The 3,059-nt window shown below is 37.5% G+C and overlaps 1 protein-coding gene and 1 long non-coding RNA gene across 2 annotated transcripts in view; one reads left to right on the top strand and one right to left on the bottom strand.

Annotated features, from left to right (window-relative positions):
* LOC107743544 (uncharacterized) overlaps nucleotides 1-3,052 on the top strand; it is a 21,625-nt gene extending 18,573 nt beyond the window's left edge. The window contains exon 3 of the long non-coding RNA XR_001640409.1: nucleotides 2,963-3,052. This is a non-coding gene — a long non-coding RNA (uncharacterized LOC107743544). The remainder of the gene's footprint in view (nucleotides 1-2,962) is intronic.
* Nucleotides 1-3,059, bottom strand: part of LOC107743543 (DNA primase large subunit-like) — a 78,353-nt gene that overhangs the window by 41,083 nt on the left and 34,211 nt on the right. The window lies entirely within an intron of this gene.

Here is a 3,059-nt window from a genome sequence, read left to right as displayed (position 1 = left end):
GGTCTTAAAGGGACAGCAGCCTTATTTACCTGCTGCTGTCTGTCATTATTAATGTTAATCATGTTTGACTGATACAGTGAAGACTATGCAGACTGTTTTATTTATACACTATTGAATTTCTGCAATATTTCTTACTACGTTAAATAAACCTAGCCTACTGTAGCCGAATAAATTAAACGTTTATTTCATATTTATTTGTTCTGTTGTGCTTGTAATTTGCTTCTTTTTCTTAATTTTAATAGCAAAAATAAAATAGAAATAGCTATATCGAGGTATATATCGTTACCGTGAAATTAAATTTCTCATGCCGTGAAATAAGATTTTGGTCATATCACCTATTTGTTTACCACTAGCGCATGCTGATGACGTTTTATTCTTCTATAGTAACGTGCATCGTATCCTACGAGTTAATAGGTGTCATCATCGTACAGTCTGCATGCCTGTTGTACCAGAGTTTATCAGGTCCATGTCGCACAGTGTGATATGCAATGATCTTATAGGATTGCTAAAATCGTGCAGTGTGTAGAAGGCTTTAGATTTAGAGCTTAGGTTCAATTATAATGATCAAGTTACACTTTTAGGGTTAGTTTATAATGAGAAGTGTGATGAAGAGACGCATTAAGTCCTACATTTCAGGGGTTACAAGTAAGTATAGTGCAGAACATTTCAGGGTTGAGATTTCTCTTAATTTTTTTTTTTAAATGGGGACCAGAAAGCACTATTGGGATGATTATCTCTGGTGGGGGACCAGGTTGCAAATTTAAATGTTTTAAAATGCTGCAGATTTAAATATGTCACTAAGGTAAAGTTATCTCATCTTTAAAATTGCAAGAATAACTCGGTATCAGTAAGAATATGTAGAAAATAACTGAAAAAAATTACTGAAAACTATCAATAATGCTTTGTTCATACACCATCTGTGCGTATAGCTTTTAAAGAATTATAGCTGTATAATAACCACTGGCAAAAATATAATAATATTAAATAATAAAGAGTATTTTTTCGACACAAACTTGCCCAAAAAAGTATGAACAAGCCCTGAACTTCTTGCTTAGAGAACACTCTCCAGCAAAAAACGCAAATACGCAAAATTAACAAACAATAAGACATAACCAAGCCAGACCATGTTCCGCTATCATCTATTCTAAACTTTAAAATCATAATGGGTGACTTGATATTTTTGTAGAATTCCAGCATTGGGAATATTATGAAACATCCAGGAAAGTACTCGTTTATCTTTGTATTTTGTCTTTTTCTGCACAATTGTGACACTTCTGAAAATCAGATTGAGTGAACATACAAACTCCATAAAAGAGACTCAGGAATCATTTTATCCTTTTGTATTATCAAAGTGAAATTCAAACCACGTCATCGGAGATAAAAGCTCAGCACAAACTCTGTCAAGATGGGAAGCAGCTTTCAATTTCATGCTCATTTAATGAGACACTACCAGTAATGTCTTCTATTTGTCCTCCATGGCCATGAGAAGCCATTAAAGTAACACACATAAGCCACGCCATGGTGGCTCACTAACGTAACAGAAAATGAAGCACAGTCATTACTCCACAACAGCCATGTTGGTGATCCAGATAATTGGCAGGAAATAGAAGTCAGAAGCAGGAAAGTGGCATAGAGGGCCGGCCTGCTGAGGGTCAGTGTGCAGTGCTGTGGAGAGCCAACAGAGAGATGAGGAACATGGTGGCGGTGGCCCTGAGCCAGGTCACTTCTGTCCATTCCTGAGCATGACAACCACTTTCAGCTGAGCCTGTCAGGTATATAAGACACTGATAGGACGCTAGCTTGGAGCCTGATGTGATTTGCAGAAGGTCGCACTCATCTCTTCACTACTGCAACTCCAAGCAATCCCATGTGTAAAGACATGCAAGTACATTAAAACTTTCACATGCAGCTATAACATATGAAGTGCAACCAAGAGTGTACCTTAAAGTTAATTTAAACTATACATCTTCTCTTCACACGGTGTTCCCGAACATATGGCACTTTGGAATACATTGCCACATGATCACCATCATAAAGACTTTTCTCTACAGTAATTAAAATTAAACTCGAAGAGATTGTTCATGGATCCCACGCTACATATCCTGTAAAAATATCTGCATCAGCAATGATGACATATACAAATTCCTGCCTTTTCAGCTGTCACAAAGTCAGTAGCTGATAATTATTGCTACTGAAATCATGAAACTGAATTTCCACAGCACATAAATGTAATGTCTTGATTACTTAATTTTAGGGAATTAATTATTATTAATTCATTCAGGTTTTGAAAGGACTCGAATCTGAAAATTCGAAGTCCACCTGATTAGAACTGATTTCAAATTTTAATGGTTTACACCTTATCAACGGTCGTCCAGCGAGCCGTTAATGTTCATGTATCTTAACCATCTGATTATGGGTATTTTCCCTGGCCACAGGTCAATACAATTATGATAATTTGTAAGCTCTTAGAGAGGTAACGTGATCTTTGGCAAGGGTTTGACTTTAAAATTATACGACACCAGACAATGATTCTTTATAAATGAAAACGAATTTATTGGCTATTCTAGATTACATTAAAGCTAAGCTAAAATACACACACACACACACATATACAGTTCAGAAGTGAGTTAACGGAGTTGCATGAAGTTTCAAAGTTCTAACTCGTTTTCACGAGTGGTTTTAAATTCAGCCTGAGAGAATTCACAAAGCAGAGATTTGTCTTACGTTTACTGCTTAAGTCAATCATCAGCGTCAGTTCAGCAGATAGGAGATTTTGTTCGTTACTTGCGTTTTGCTGAAATCTGAAAAGCTGAGTTGTTCCTCGTGGCTACTGGAGGGGATTCCGTTGCTGATTGGCTGTTGATCTGGCGCCGGAATGACGTTTGGATGACGTCCTTTTGGGGAAGCCCTCTTGGATTGGTTGGTTGCCGGGTTACAGAGGAGCCTCAGGTTCTTCCGAGAGAGAGTCTGCTTTAGCAAGGCTTTGCGTTCTGCAGAGTTACGAAGCTTCAACTGAAGTGTTTGAGTTCTTAGATGGTCTCGCTGTGCGATGTTACGGC

The sequence above is a fragment of the Sinocyclocheilus rhinocerous genome, unplaced genomic scaffold, assembly GCF_001515625.1.
Source record: "Sinocyclocheilus rhinocerous isolate Xijiao unplaced genomic scaffold, SAMN03320098_v1.1 scaffold677, whole genome shotgun sequence".
In the NCBI taxonomy this organism is placed as follows: domain Eukaryota; kingdom Metazoa; phylum Chordata; class Actinopteri; order Cypriniformes; family Cyprinidae; genus Sinocyclocheilus; species Sinocyclocheilus rhinocerous.
Note: the sequence above shows the minus strand (reverse complement) of the source record. Positions and strands in the feature narration are given on the sequence as shown.